The following is a 17,114-nucleotide window of genomic DNA, read 5'->3' on the forward strand; positions in this document are numbered from 1 at the left end:
AACACGATAACTTGAGTAAATTTTGAGGTATCTTGACGAAATTTGGTATGTAGGTTCCTGGGCACTCGTCTCAGATCGCTATTTAAAATGAACGATATCGGACTATAACCACGCCCACTTTTTTGATATCGAAAATTTCGAAAAATCGAAAAAGCGCGATAATTCATTACCAACGACGGATAAAGCGATGAAACTTAGTAGGTGAGTTGAACGTATGACGCAGAATAGAAAATTTGTAAAATTTTGAACAATGGGCGTTACTGCTATTTCTATATGTATGCCTAATAAAAATTAGCAAAATCGGAGAACGACCACGCCCGCTTAAAAAAAATTTTTTAAGTCAAATTTAAAAAAAAGGTTAATATCTTTACAGTATATAAGTAAATTATGTCAACATTCAACTCTAAATACAAAAATAAAAGAAATTTTCAAAATGGGCATGGCTCCGCCCTTTTTTATTTAATTTGTCTGGGATACTTTTAATGCCATAAGTCGAACAAAAATTTACCGATCCTTGTGAAATTTGGTAGGGGCTTAGATTCTGGGACGATAACTTATTTCTGTGAAAAAGGGCGAAATCGGTTGAAGCCACGCCCAGTTTTTATACACAGTCGCTCGCTTGTCCTTCCGCTCGGCCGCTAACATGATAACTTGAGCAAAAATCGATATATCTTTACTAAACTCAGTTCACGTAATTATCTGAACTCACTTTGTATTGGTATAAAAAATGGCCGAAATCCGACTATGACCACGCCCACTTTTTCGATATCGAGAATTACGGAAAATGAAAAAAATGCCATAATTCTATACCAAATACGAAAAAAGGGATAAAACATGGTAATTGGATTGGTTTATTGACGCAAAATATAACTTAAGAAAAAAACTTTGTAAAATGGGTGTGGCACCTTCCATATTAAGTAAAATAAAATGAAAAAGTTCTGCAGGGCGAGATCAAAAGCCCTTGGAATCTTGGCAGGAATACTGTTCGTGGTATTACATATATAAATAAATTAGCGGTAACCGACAGATGATGGTCTAGGTTACCCTGGTCCACATTTTGGTCGATATCTCGAAAACGCCTTCACATATACATTAATACATTAATACCTTTAATTTGATACCCATATCGTACAAACACATTATAGAGTCACCCCTGGTCCACCTTTATGGCGATATATCGAAAAGGCGTCCAACTATAGAACTAAGGCCCACTCCCTTTTAAAATTCTCATTAACACCTTTCGTTTGATACCCATATCGTACAAACCAATTCTAGAGTCAGCCCTGGTCCACCTTTATGGCGATATCCCTAAATGGCGTCCACCTATAGAACTATTACCCACTCCCTCTTAAAATACTCTTTAATACCATCCATTTGATACACATGTCATACAAACACATTCCAGGGTTACCCTAGGTTAATTTTCCTACATGGTGATTTTCCCTTACTTTGTCTCCATAGCTCTCAACTAAGTATGTAATGTTCGGTTACACCCGAACCTAGCCTTCCTTACTTGTTCTATAATAATTTTTAAACTCGCTGTTCATTATAATTCGTTTTTTTTTCTTCTTATTTTTCTATAAAAAAATTATTTTTATTTTTTAATTACATTTTTGTAAAATTAACTATCTTTACTAATTTTTTTTAATTGTACTTAAAAAAAAACAAAATTTTTATATCATCAGCCGATTTCCACACACAAAGGAACTCACAACATTGATGTTTTCTGCAACAGGCCAGCTAGCGCTGACCTTTCAGCAATTTTCAAATGTTATTTTGATTTTATGGAATTGATATTGATTTGCCAATTCGATAACCTTTTCTGACATTGATCATGTTTAGTTGCGAGAAGCCAATGTTCAACCATCTTCACCAATATTGCATGACTCTCATTTTTGTTGATTTATTTTTTTATTTCTTAATATTCCACTTCTTTTCTATCTTAAAACGGATTTGAAAATTATGCAATAAAAAAGTATAATGATATTTGTACAAATATGTATGTATGTGTATATGTATATGTATTTATAGCAAGTATTACAGCACATTGCCTTTAATTTGCGACCATTACAACTAATCTTTTTGTGTTTCTTGTTCGACCTTTGCTTTGTTTTGATGTAAATTTTCAATTAAATTAAGCAATTTTCTGAGGGAAATTTTGCGGGCAAATTAGGTAATGTTAGGCAGGAATCTTTCAAAAATATATGGTAAGCCTGGAACATGAGCCTGGCGAGAGTAGTTGGTTTTCGTTACAATACGATTTCGTTTTTTTTAGCTTCATATTAGATTAACCCCTTATATGAAGAAAGGCATGGTGATTCGAAATTTGCTAGGTGACGAAAATAAACAAATATTTTTCATTTTCGGAATAAAAAAATAGGAAAAAGGGTTTCACATTTGCAACTAATATTTTAATTCAACATTCGCAAGAGTGGTGGTCTATAAGATGGGAGTATTCAAAATTGTATAGTCTTCATTCTAAAGATAACAGCGATACTGCAGATCATAAAGCAGCCTTTCATTTGCCAATTTGAATCAAGAATCAAAAGGAATTTCTGATCAAAAAATGCAAAAACAGGGCATTTCCATTTCCAACCAAGCCGTAAACTAGCCAGTTCAATTTATTATATAAAGTTATTTCAGATATTTTCTGCTTAGAAAGTGGGATTCTGCCCCTTCAGAAGGCAAACGTTGCGTTTGGGGGAAATATACATTGGAATTGTTTACTGAACTCATTCTCATATATTTTATCCTAGCACACCGGCAGACATTGTTCTGACCTAACTTTGATATATCTGCATGACTTACGAAGTTTTTATTTCTTACTCTCTCTCCCTTCGTATTCGCTACTCCCTTTTCGTCTGCGTGTTCGTCTAACTCATATTCTTTCTCTTCTTCCTTTTCTAGCCTTCCTTTCTCTATATCCATCTCTCTCTAGCTGCTTCTCCTTCTACCTGCCCTCCTTTCTCAATCCCTCCCTCTTTCGCTGTCTAACTTTATTTCTTTCTCAGTCTCTTTCTCCACTAACCCACCTTTTTAACCATTTTACCTTTTTGATCATCTGATGTGGTGAAATGCTCTCGCTGAACGTATGGTTGACAGCGAAAACACACACAAAAACTGATTTTTGAAAAATTTAAATTCTCTTTAAGCAATTTTTAAAAATATGTCAATCGACTGATCCATTGTTAATTTATAGATATGTAAATAACAATTTTTTGATTTTCATCACATTTTAGCGATTTGCATGTTCCTCTTATAGATTCCTTCAAATTATGTGGAAATTCTACATCTCACATATTTAAGCTTTAAACTGCAAATAACTTTTTTTCAAATCGGAGCTTTCTCTGCGGAGTTATTATATTAAACATTTGCCGACTTTATTTATTTTATAAGATTTTTTTAAAGTTGTCTGTATTCTATTCAGTACATAAATTTTATATTTTTTTTTTTATTGTGTTTTTCTTCATTTCCTTCGGTGGACGATAATTCTTTCCAGACAAATAGCCACTTTCTAAAATTTATATGCATTGTACTCTTTACATGCCTTTTCTTTCAATAGCATTACTTGAAAACGCTTTTTCTCATAACTTCATAATTCGAGATTCAACTAACAGAATTTGCTCAGTCCCATTTGCCATAAAATGTTAAGTAGGTTCTTGTATGCATTTAATTACTTTCAATTCGTGCAATTACATGGCAGCGGAACTCACGCTTTACCAACAAGTAAATAAATGTAAGGCGCAAATTAGCGGGACAGGACCAACTTGTTTAATGCCGACTCTGAACGGCATCTGCAAGGCAGATGAGTTTTCACGGAGAAACTTTTTATGGCAGAAATATCTTCGGAGTACTTGCCAAACACTTCGGAGGGGAAACTCCGCTTAGAAAATTTTTTTTGTAATTGAAAAAACTTGTTTCTAAAATTTTGTCCGGGGCGTGAACCCAGGATCATCGGTGTGGTAGGCGTAGCACGCTAACATCACACCACGGCGGCCGCGACCAGAAAGTGCTTTTATATTTTTTATTTTATTTTTTGCCTTTTCCACCGCCTTCAAGTCCGCGCGCTACAAACATTTACATTGTTATTAAAATCATTATTATTACTTTTCACTCCTGATATACATCTGATAATGTTTGCAACCGCCCGGCAAATCATCAGTCAAAATGTCAGTAAAACTAATGTCAGCCACTAATTTGCCATAACCAGGGCAAGAAGCACCACCAGCAACAAAAAAACTGGCAAAAGATAAATTGGTGATGAGCAAAAAGTTATAACATACATTGGTACTCACATATCATATGTTTATATACATGTAAGTAGAAAGAAGCACTAGAAATGTTGACTTGTTTAAAATATATCTTCCCTATACTACATACATACATATATGAGGCTTAAGTACGAAAAGTAACAAATTATTAATATATGTAAAGCTATGCATACGTCATAATCTTCACTCTGGTATTCTACAGTTTTGACGGGCGTATCACTCATATCTCTTTTTAATATATGTATGTACTTACAAATATAGCACTTAAGTACAAACATAAATAATTCAATTGCAATATCAGTTGATGCATGTGAAAATATTCCTGTATTTATATTGTTCTAAGTAGTATTGTACTAAGAAGGCGTACTGCTTGTTGTATTCATCATCAGTATCTTTTTTTTTAGAAATGTCACGGAACAATCATATACTTAAGTAAGTCAAATTACTCATGCTGGCATGTGTAAATCAGTGAACAGAAAAGAGTAGTGGCAATTTTTTAAAATTTCTTCAGTTGAATTTTTATTTTTTTATTTTGGATAATCTGAGAAAGAGCTTTTCGAAAAAATTTTAAGATGTAGTGCGCGAATTGTTTTTTTTTTCTTTTTTTTGTTTTTTTTTTTTTTTTTGATATGCCGTTTTGTAGCCCAATCAGTTTTAGTCCAACAAAACGCAAAGTTGTAAGTCTCCCGAAATTCGCATTGATTTTTGACAATTTTTTCCGAAGTGTGTTTCAGAATAAAATTGATTGCGCTACAAAACTCCAAATCCAAAAAATATCATAGAACTCCGAATAAAAAGTTCGAAATTTTCATAAAATTTTCTCAAATTTTCGAATTATTTCGAAAACGTTTTTAAAATAGGTTTTGCAACATTTTCTGTTATAAAATTCTTAAAAGTTTAATCCCAAAATATCCAAAAAATAAAAAACACAATTTTACAGATTAAATTTTATAAAAATTGTCACTGCTACTTTTTTATGTCCACTGCTGCATCGTTTTACCTGTTCAATTTTACAGCGGTAGATGAGTTGGAAATATCTTATTGAAATATCTTTTCGATTTTCTAAACATGAAAGTTTGGATATAAAGATATTTGGTTGCCCATTTGTTTGTGTTTGTTACAATATTACGAGCGAATTCAGATTAAATTTGTCGTAATGATGCTAATAGTCAAGAAGCATCTATCGGCTGTATTTTCGGGATATTGAGATGCTTCTATAAACTAAGCTATATGACTGTCCCACTTTTCGTTTTGCGATTCCTCTAACCATTTTTGCTTTTAACACCTTGTGAACATATTTTATCATGCAGAACACAAATTGTGGGGAATACTTTTCGGCGCGTTCAACAGAACTGTTTTTTAAATATTGCTTTTAATTAATTTAAAAACAAAAAAACTTTTTTGCTAAGCCTTTTATTTATTTCTTTCTCATTTCAGTTATGTTTTCTCAGCACCTGGCAAATTACTAAATTCCCTGCCTGGCACATTGATGTTAACGGATTGTTTGGATGCTTGTCAAAATAGTGAGGCGTGTCGTGCTGTCAACTACGAGACTGGATTATGTGTGCTAGTGCGGATAAATTACCTGGCAAGTTTTTAAATTGAATGCCAAAAAAAGAGATTATTTTTTAAGAGCCATACTTTTCTAAAGAATAATAAATAATATATGCAAAATATTATTAAATGAATTAAAAGCAGTATTTATACTAACAGCGATCCCCGCAGGCAAACAAGTAAATTTTAATACCATTAATACTAATTAAAGCAGAGTGGTCTTTAAATTTTATACTTTTTGTGTTAGTGTGTTTTCCATCCAAACTTTTTACTCGCTATGTTGACAGTGAATTCACATCATTAGTTATTTTCGCAAACCCCTCATCAATCCATCAACACGTCACATTAAAACTTTATTATTATATCATTTGTGAAATTAAAAAACTTAAATTTAAGGTAATATTACCATTTATCATAACGAAATCTAGTAGACAAATAAACTACGTTATGCTTTATAAAATGGTAGCAAATGACAAAATAATAGTTGGGGAGCCTCCTCTTGAATTTTTATAATAATAAAAAAGTCATTAAAATCATTTAAACAAAAAATTTCAACTAAGTGCTTCCATGATTTTCACAGCATGCGATATTTATAAAAATATAATAAAACGCAGTTTCAGATTTCAATAAAAAAGTTAAAAACCCCATATATTGACGGGGAAAATTTAAATTTTGTTAGTTTTAGTATAATTGGAGTACAACACTATCAGCCATGCTTACTCTCTGCCAATTTAACATTGATCCCCAATCCACACTCATATCTATTTTATTGCTAACGAATTCATAGAAAATTGCAGCCAAATATTATAAATTATAGCAACACAGTTATAACGTTTATGTATGCTACCAATGCCTTTAAAGTATGTAACAAAACGTCAGTTGCTCCCAGTTACAAAGTTTTTGAACTTTTTGTATGCTACCTAAAGCGCTTTATGCTTTGTATACGTTAAGCAAATACTCACAAACCATAAATTATGTTCAAATATGCCTAAGCGGTGTAGTCTTTAGAGTTCAAATCAAGTTCACGCACCCCTTTAATCTGCAGTGTAATTGTGGGATACTTAATACATTAGCATGAAATCAAAGCAAAATTGCTGGTAATGCAATTGCACATCATTCGTTTCGAGGCCATTATTAGCCCTGAAAGGAAGTCAGTAGTTAGTGATCAAAATTTCTGGTTCAGAACTACATAGACTTAAAATACCAAACAAGTACTAGTTCGATTTAAGAGACTTTTTTTAAAGTTTTTTTTTTTTAAATGTTTAAATGGTATTTTTATTGCAATAAGTTGTTGATTTTTTTTATTAATTTTTACGTGCCTTATGGTTCCTTTGTTTTTATTGTATCACATTTATAATTTACTTTTTTATTTTAAAATAATTTCTTTTGTCTTAAGTCCTAATTTTTTTTATTGGATATGATATGCAAAACTTGTGTTATTGGATTTTTAATATTTTTCCAATGCCAAACAATTTTTTTAGTTTCTATCTCTTTGGCTAAATTTCTTAACTTTTTCTAATTTTTATGGAATTTTTTGATATTTTTTAAAAATAATTATGTGGTATATTTATTTTAAGGGTTTCTGACATTCGTTTGAATTTTTTTTTTTAAATTATACTCTTTAAAATGTATGCATTTAATTTTTTTATTTCCTTTTTATCTTTTTAAGTTTATTTATTTTTATTGTTTCGTATTTTTATTTTATCAAAACATTTTTTATTTTTTTATCTTATTATAAGTTCTCTAATTTTAAGTTTTATTTTAACATCCAGAATATAATAAAATAAAGAAAAATATTTAAAAATAACATAATTTTAAAAGTTTTAAATTAAACGGTTTTATTGAAAACAATACTTACATTAAGTAATAATAATACTAAAAGCTAGAAAATAATTAGGTAGGTCCTAGGTACTACATTCCTCGTCAATCTAGGGCGTTGATCAGGCAATTAAATAAAAGCGTTGGACGCTTAAAATTTCTATTGATAGTCATATATAAGACCAACTGAACCTTCATCAAGTTATGCCATGCCTCACATTTTTAGAAATTTCATGCGCCCAACGCTTTTATTTAATTGTCTGATCAATACCCTAGATTGATGGGGAGTATGATGACTAGTACCTAGGACCTACCTAATTATTTTCTAGCTTTTAGTATTATTATTACTTAATGTAAGTATTGTTTTCAATAAAACCGTTTAACTTAAACAATTTTTTTTAATTATTTTATTTTCAAGTTTTTAGTCTTACTTGCCTTTTATTTCTCATTCTATTTAGTTCATTTAGTGACTCATTACTACAAGGACTCTTTTCTGACAATTTGTTACAATCTAAGTCCTCGAACTCCACAGTATTGTGATGTCACTACTACCGGACTGCATGTAATATTTGTTCCAAATATGAGTCAAATCAGACCACAAATAGGATTTTTTTGAATATTTCGATCCTTGCGCCAAAAATAAAACCGTTTAAAAAGGAACAACACAAAAATTTCGAAACTTTTCCGACGAATAGGAACAACCAGACATTTATGTGAAGTGTTTTTATTTTATATTTTTAACTTTTGTAGCTAAACTATTTGGTTTATAATTTTTTTTATTCTCCGTTTTTATATTTTTCTATTTTTTTTTGTTTTTATTTATTTTACTTTCCTCTTTTCTTATTTTTCATTCTTTTATTTTTCATGTTTTTTTTTTTTTTTACTTTCATTTATTATAATTTTGATTTTTTTTTAATTAATTTTCAATTTTTTTTATATTATTAATGTTTTTATTTCTAAAATTTTTTATTTGTTTTATTTTTATTAATTTATTTCATATTTTTATTTAATTTTTTTTAAATTTTCATATGTATTTTTTTTTTAGTTTTTAACTTTTTTTTAGCTTCTGCTCTTGTTTTTTGTAGCTTCTTGAACTGTTTACTCTGTTTCATTGCATGGATTTCATTAATTTTTTAATTAAAAGCCTCAATACTTTTGTGGTTTTTTTCTACTCAACTTTCTCTTATTATCAGTTTTTAGTTATATGTAACTTATTATTATTGTTTTTCATACATTTTACTTATCCATTAAACTTGTTTTTCATTTTGAGTACATTATTTTAGCATATCATAAATATTTTTTTTTTCACTTTTCCATTTATTCCTTTAGGAGCCCTCACCAAATCACAATTCCCTGTCTTTACAATTTATGCACAAAAATCATGTCTCGGCATACGAACATGTGCACGTGCCTGGTGTGTTGATCGCGTGCAAAGCTACAAACTGAATGGATATGCAAAACGCACGATACCAGTGATGTCGCGACGTGATTGTTTAGAATTATGTTTAGGCGAAACCGAATTCACGTGAAGGTAAGTTATATGAAAACATATTTTTATATCACACAGAGCTTGCAAACAACCATAAACGTGTGTACAGGGGTGTACAAAAAAAAAAAACAAAACAATTTAAAAAAAATCAACAATAAACCGAAACGTGGAAAAAAAACAAAACACTGAAAGAAAAAAAATTGCTTTAAAATGATTTGAATTATCACACTCGCCAAAACTGTTGTGGCAAATGTGGAATAGTTAGTTTAAAAGTACTAAAAGATGTTCACAATATATGACTCAATAATTTATAAGCGTACTATATTGCAAACAGTGCTCACCTCAGGCACTTATGCCAAATATTTAAACATTAATATTAACGATGATTATCAAAATAACCAAATTTAGTACGCCTTAACTTGCTAATGAATTCACTTATTTAGTCATTTTAACAAATTGCTGAATATTACTTCAACACATAGTGTTAAAATTTATTTTGAAGTCAAACGTATTTTATATACACACAAACATTTCTCTAATCGAAAGTTAAACCAATATGAAATCGAGTTCGTTGCTTAAGTCTTTCGTTGCTTTATAGGTTTTCACCATATCAAACAAGCTACACACTTTCGTACTTAGGTTACTGATAGAAAATTAATTGCACAACTATATGTGTGTATGAAGATAATTGCAATAAATAAAAAAATAAGCAACGTAGCAAAGAAAATGCCTACAAGCTGTATCCTTGAACAATCAATACTTGCTCTTAAACTAATTGCATACCATCAAAGAAATTTCAAAAGTAATTTGTAAGCTTCCGCTTGTCAAAGTGGCGGCTATATTTTGCGTTATTTTAATGGCTTAACATCAGTGTTGCGTGCAAAATAAAAGGGAACACAGAAAGTTGAATGTGTGAAATGTTAAATATTATGATTTATTATGATACATAGGACGTGACCAGGAGAATTACTCTGTGTGCAATAAAAAGTTGATGTTATGAAAAGTTTAAGATAAAATGCATAACATTACTACTCGTGTTTGTATGTTTAATAAAAAGTTGGATAAATAAAATTTTTCATAATTTTTTTTACGTTTTGATAGCGCTGAGTAATTTTTGCTTATCTGCTACCTATTCATAAATATATTAATATTCCTTTTTATTAAAGTACTTTGACCACACAAAGTGTCACATATTTGCACAGAATACGAGCGCTTTAACATCCTCTTCATTATTTTGCCTATTCGCGTTTGCTGCTTAAGTATTTTTAATTAGCGATAGATAATTGCTAGTTAGCAGGCATAATATACCAACACTTAATAGCTGCCATTAATTGCCATTTAATTAAAAATGTTTCGAGTTGAGTGCTCCTCGGAAACTAAACTGCCTTCGTACTCCTCCTTTCGCTATGACCACAAATTCTTATCATTTAAACTAATTGTTTAACTTTGGCATATTTTAAACATTTAACCGTGATTGCATATCGCTGTGCACATAAGGAAGTCATCTAACGAAACACTGGCGCGCAGTGAAATTATCAAACTTAATGGTGGTGGAGTAAATTCTAAACTCAGGCGGTGGTAGCAATGTGACACTAACTACAAGAACTTGTGTCAATCGGGTTTGATCCGTATGTGAAGCGCTTGATTGCGAAGTCACAGTAGGAATCACGAAGGTTTATTAAATATTGCGATGATAACTCAAAAAAAATTTAAGCTTCAACTATAAGTTTGATTTCCGGTGTGCTTGCATTTATTTTATTTACAAATTGACAGAACATCCAACTTCTATACTGACTCAGAAAGGGCATATGCCAAATTTGATCATTTTTTACGCAGATTCCTTTCTTAGCTGCAAAAATAGTCGGGAAGTGTACGAGCACTTCCGAGTGGCGACATCGCCTGAAAACCCCCTTTTTTAAACATTTTTAATATTGATAACTTTTAACCGGTAATCGAACCGGCGGAGCTTGGCGTGGAGTAGTTACAAACACATTGCCTACTTTCGAATTATATAATTGGATTAAAATAAACAATTTTGAGCAACGTAGGACGAAATTAATAAAAATCATTTTGTTCCAATATCAATAACTATCAAAATTACGTAAAGCATTGGGATCAACTTTCGAAGCAAATATAGAGAAAAACAGTTTTTAGTCTTGAAACTGTTTAGTTGTTAGTTTTAGTTTTACAAAGTATAGTACCTTATTTATAAAATCTAACTCACACATAACTAAGCAATTCATTAATGCCCCAAAAAATATAATTTATTTTGAAATAATCGCTCTACCTCCACAGCATACTGCAAATTTGTAAACAAATTAGATTAAAATTATTGATTAATCGACACTAATATTTCTAACGATTAGAAATCAGTCATGAAAGGAAGTCAATTTAAGATATAATCAATAAATTCACTTACTGAAAATAAAAAAAGAAACTAGCGGTTATATAAGCTGACTATTTGGTGAACTAAAACCCCTAATCAAATCCATACAAATTAGTTATATAAAACACATATTCCAAATTGATTTGTGTATTCGATGAAATAGTATTCGAATTAAGAGTTTCACTTACTAAACATACTTTATTGAAGATTTCAAGATTAATCTACAACTAACAAAACTTCTAAAGATCCAAGAAACAAGAATTGTCAATTCAAATTTTAATGGATAGATTTATACATTAAAAATTATATTGACAACTAACGATTATATGAACTGAAACCACTAAAACCTATAGTGGAAACCAATTGAACGACACCAATAAAATACTTTTTTTAATTGAACGTACCGGCAATAAAATATTATGCGAATTAATGGTTTCACTTAATCATCAAACTACATACGTTCAATAACTAGATTAAAATTATCAATTAATTTACAACTAACAATAACTTCAAAGGTTAGAAATCAAACAAGAAATAAAAAAAAGTTGATTCAAGTTTACTATATTAATTCGCCTACTGAAGGTAAATTAAATTAACAAATATTTGACTTTTTAGATCATTTAATTTTTTGTCGACCTTAGTTGTATGAGATATAGAATATATTTACCAAAAATTATTATTTTTTATCACTTTACATTACACAAGTTAGTTGAAAGGTAGACTTATGAATTAATGCAAATTAAAGATTATTTATTTCTATTAGTCATTATTATAACAAGCACATTTATTAGCCAGTTAATGCACTTCAATAAAAAATATTTTCCTGATTGATTAATCTAGTTAGTACGATTATATTTACTAAATATTATTTATTTTTTATGCATTGTATTTCTAACTAGCATACATTAGTTGATTATGAACTAATGATCATTTAATTCTTGTTGCTTCTGTTTCTAACTAGCCTTTTTATTCAGGTTTATACAAGTTTATAAAAAAATCGGCTTGCACAGAACCAACAACTAAAGATTCTTTAATTCTTACTAATCATACTAATACCTATCTTATTTTATAGATCATAGAAAGGTAGTCACACTATTTTTTTTTTCTAATCACCGAGAGCTAAAGATTATTTAATTCTTACTATTAATATCTCTAACTAGAATACCCAGTCGATAATACAAAAGATAGTCAGAAAAAACTGGCTACAAAATTAACAACTCCTGAGCAGCGTAAAGAGCATATTTAATAAATTCTACCCAAAATTTAGATAAAAAATATATCACTAACTAAAGTTAATATTTTTTTATTAATCACTCATCTAAAAAAGATAATTATTCGCTTACACAAAAGTTTATTTAAAAAAATGGTTTATGAATTACCGACAACGAAAGATTTCTGATTAATCATAGTCCTAAAAATCGCAATTTATAGATTATACAACTTAATCGGAAAAGTTGGCTGAAAGATTACCTCTATTTAAAGACTAGGCATTTGAAGAAAAACATTTGTGAAAAGAAATGGCAATAATTGACTGAGGCTTAACTTCATTTTAATTCATTTTTAAGTTTTTGGCATAATTAATCGTTCATAAAAAAGATAGTCGCAAAAAATTTAACGACATATTATTGATAGCTAAAGACCGGGTTAGAAGGTGGTTCGATTCAAAATTAGATTTGCGTAGGCGTATTTCACGACTAGGTTTAGTTGGGTTCCTCACCGATCCTCACGTTGGGACTTATATCTTATTATTAGTCAAAGTTTTAAAGTTTTAATATCAGCTTCCGCTTTCTGCCACTAACTATGTTTTGCGACATTTTTGGATAATTCATACAAATATTTTTTTATAAGGTTTTTTGTTACTTCAGCAGTAGTCTGTGTCTTAAATCTTTAATAAAGTCAAATAAATATGTAAACAGTCTGTTGATTAGTTGAGATTACCGGTAACTAAAGACTAGGTTACAAAAATCTTTGATTTATCGTATTTGACACAAAAAAGATGCCTGATAAATCTTATTAATCTTAAGGTTAGTGATTATTAATCAATTTTAAAAATAACCGAATGCCAATTAATCACTTTGCGATTAATAATATTTCTAAAAAAGCGAACTCTCCTACTGGTCTTCTGCAAGTTGATCGCAATAATTGATCTAAGTAAAAACATATTTAGCGTACAGAGCTCTTCGTGGCTAACACTAATGACCATTCTGACTAAGTGCTTTAGCGCGTTTTAAACAAATACGAAAAGTGTTTCGCTAAATTAGTTGACTTTAGTAAAAAAGTCATAAAGTAAAACAAAACACACAAACACCAAGAAAAAAAACTATAACCAGCTAAACAGAAGTAGACAAATAGACAGACAAACATACAGACAACATACAAGCTAATGCTAAATGAAGCGCTAGACTACTGTGCAACAAATATCATCGCATTTGTGCAGCAGCTGAAAGACAGCGGCGACAAATCAAGCGAACATATTGGAGTGCTACGAGACTGCAAAAATGTGCAACGGCAAGGGCTATTTGCGAGTGAAATTAATTAGAAGTGCGCATTGCGACCATCGCTATCAATGAAGAGCCAACAACAAACGACCTGTGCTTAGTAAGCTTGATGATGATCAAGCGATCACAGACTGTGCGCAACGTGCACATACAAATAAAACTCGAATTAGTTGCTTTTGTCTGTTTTATCCACACATACACATACATATACACGCAGGCATATAGCTGTATGGGCGGTGCTTGATTATGTTGGCAACATTGCGGGCCAATTCTGTTCTAAATTAAATTCACCATCAAAGCAAAAGCGTTGGCTGTAATGGAATTAGTGCTATTATTTTTTATATTACTGTATAATATTATTGTTGTTTTTGTTGGTAGTTGATCAAAGGTTTGCTGAACGCTTGAGCATTTGGCGTGTGATATTATGCAAGAATGCAGCAAATTGGCCCTTTTGAAAATTGCACGACAACGTGGCATAGCAGCAGTAGCCGCCAACTGTTGAATTTATCTAATAATAATAGCAACAACAGCAAAAACAACATATTATGTAAAAACGGTAGCAAAAGCGTAGGAGCAGTTATTTATGAATAAAAGGAAAACGTGCCTACGAATGTTTGTTGGGAAAAAAATGAGACATAATGCATAGAAAAACGTAAAAACTATAACATACACAGCCGCTCATTAAAAGGAGAGTTCCTAGCTAATTTTCATATTCAAATTATTTCCTAAACTTTTATTAAAAAAAATAAGCTTACTTAATAAAGATGTAACATAAACCACTTCATTCTAAAACTGATTAAAAGCAAGCAATTCTTATAAAAAAACTACATCTGCGTGTAAAAAAATAGCCGTCAAATTAATTGCTAATTTTATCATTTATTTTACTCTTTTTTTATTTTTGCTGATTAAAAAAAGAATTTAATGCATCGCATAACGATTGGTATGTAAAGTAATTTCACGTGTTTTCGAAAAACTTCGAACATTCGAAATGCAAAAAAAAAAAAAAAACAAAAATTAAATTTGGCCCATTTTCACACTTGATGAAATCTGTTTTTTTTTTATTCATTGCGAATTGTGAGATTAAACTCGTACCTAAAAGTTTAAAATAAAAATTTTGAAGCTTTTATGATTTTTTTTTATTTTTTGATGTTCGAATTTTTTTAGAAATGATTTTTATTTGAACCAAAATAACTTTCATTATATGTAAATTCAAAAGAGGTTTTTTTAACTAACGAATATGCAATAAGTTCGGTTCTCTTAACGTGACGTCACATCATCACTGCTCGGTTTTCCTAAGCAGTGACGAGTTTATAGTGTGCGTATCTGCGTTTCATTCTACTGACCACCGGGCAATGTTAGGTTGTCGCTCAGCAATTTAGTGGCGAAGGACTTGGAATATATCATCACTTAGGAGCCTATCGTATTCACCTTAAATACAAGTCAAGTCTTGTAAACGCAGTTAAACATTGTCGTCTTTTGTAGATACGCGAAACCAAGATGAACGACTCATTACATTACCTGACTGTAAAAAGGACGATGTAAAGAGGAGGACTGAGTCGCAATACAAGGACGGCAAATACGAATTAAGCGATGCGTCGGACTCGGAGAGCGAGAGTAGTGCTGATTTAATGAACTCCGTATTGGAGAAGCACACAAATGAAAACGGAGTAGAAGAGTGGAGAAGGGTAGGGAGCAGAGGAAGTAAAAGAGCTCTCTCGCAGTACCGTGCAGCACTAAGAATTGTACAACGCTTGGGAGCAGTGGTCGACCCAACACAGTTCAAAAGTTTTGCTGCGAGAAACCCTCGGTTCTGCAATCGGTACGAGGAGGAAGAAGCGTCGAATGGCAGAATGAAGAGGCAACGTTCGGCGGAAGGCGAAAAGCCTACTTTCAAGAGGCAGAAAGGACCCAGTCCTAGAGCCGCGAGGCAGGGCAGTCGCATAGACAAGACAAGTAGGCCCAAAGCTGTAAGACAGATGGGCTTCAATAGCGAGGTAGCTACTACTTAGAAAGGTGAGAGTCAGAGGGAAGTTCCAATTAAGGAAGTAGGAGATAAGCCAAAGGGGGATAACGCTAAGACTCCGGCTTTCTCGGAGGCGCTAAAGGGAGTTAACGCTGAGACTCCGGCTTTCTCGGAGGTGCCAAAGGGAGATAACACTAAGACTCCTGCTTTTCCCGAGAAGATGAGTGATGTGGCAAAGCAGTCACTGACTGTGGCGCTGGTTGATCGTAGCAGTCCTTTCGGACAAATGAGTACTGAAAGGTGGAGATCTGTGGAAAGGGAACTTATTAGCTTAATGCTTAAGATGATGCGGGAACAACCAAGTAAGCCCCTTCCAACCTTTGATTCGGGGGGATGGTATAATGGTGTGAAGATGATAGCGTGCGACAACATCGCGAGCTTGCGGTGGCTGGAGGAAGTGGTTCCAAACCTCCAAAGGCAAGGCACGAACGCGCGGTTTGAGGTGGTGGATAAAGCGCAAATCCCCACGGTACCAAAAGTTAAGGTATGAATACCATGCGTGATGAAGTCGGAGGATACACTGCGACTTCTGCAGAATCAGAATCCGAACATACCGACACAGGATTGGAAGGTACTTACTGTATCTCGGCCTACCGAGGATGGTCAGTTCTACATCTTCCAAATAAACAAGCAGGCGGAGGATATTTTGTACACGCAGCTTGGTAAAATGTCCTTTGGCACTGGCAAAATTTACATGCGACTCAGGAAAAGAAGTCCCGAGGATAATAACCCTAACACGCTAGAGGTGGGCGAAGTCGAAAAGGACCTCAAAAGCCTAAGGGAAAAAAGACAGGTGGAGGTCCTCGACGTCACCACGAACGTGCTAGAAGAGGACCAGCCGCTAAATAGTGCTGTGACTCGCACAGAGGAACACCCTGCACAACAGTCACGAGAGGCTGAAGGGGACCTCGAATACTCTAAACCGAAAGGACAAGGGGAGGACGACGACGTCAAGACGAAGGTGCTGGAGGGGGACAAACAGCCCAATGGCGCTGCGTGTCCTACAGATAAACCTCCATAACAGTAAAGTGGCGTCGAGCGAACTCCTCCCAACCCTTGAGGAGGGTTCGTTTGA

The 17,114-nt window shown here is 32.2% G+C and overlaps 1 pseudogene; it reads left to right on the forward strand.

The window, feature by feature from the left end:
- Positions 1-17,114, forward strand: part of LOC137240470 (uncharacterized) — a 97,556-nt pseudogene that overhangs the window by 36,660 nt on the left and 43,782 nt on the right.

The sequence above is a fragment of the Eurosta solidaginis genome, chromosome 1, assembly GCF_040869045.1.
Source record: "Eurosta solidaginis isolate ZX-2024a chromosome 1, ASM4086904v1, whole genome shotgun sequence".
Classification (NCBI taxonomy): domain Eukaryota; kingdom Metazoa; phylum Arthropoda; class Insecta; order Diptera; family Tephritidae; genus Eurosta; species Eurosta solidaginis.